Below are 235 nucleotides of genomic sequence, written 5' to 3'. Positions count from 1 at the left end.
GTGGGACTGACTGCCATGTCCCATTCTTGCACACGATTTCTTCTCCTCCCCGAATTAGAGCATTTTCTTGACAAAGAATAGATATTTTGTCTCCATCTTGATAATTCACCGTAGTTGTCATATTTCGAGCTCTGGGAATCCGAGGTGGAGGTGGACATCTTTGTACTTCTAAAAGTATTAAAATTAAATTCCTTGATGAAAAATCATAAGTTAAAAGTAATAAAAGGACAGTTCA

Source organism: Pteropus vampyrus, unplaced genomic scaffold, assembly GCF_000151845.1.
Source record: "Pteropus vampyrus isolate Shadow unplaced genomic scaffold, Pvam_2.0 Scaffold1698, whole genome shotgun sequence".
In the NCBI taxonomy this organism is placed as follows: domain Eukaryota; kingdom Metazoa; phylum Chordata; class Mammalia; order Chiroptera; family Pteropodidae; genus Pteropus; species Pteropus vampyrus.
Note: the sequence above shows the minus strand (reverse complement) of the source record.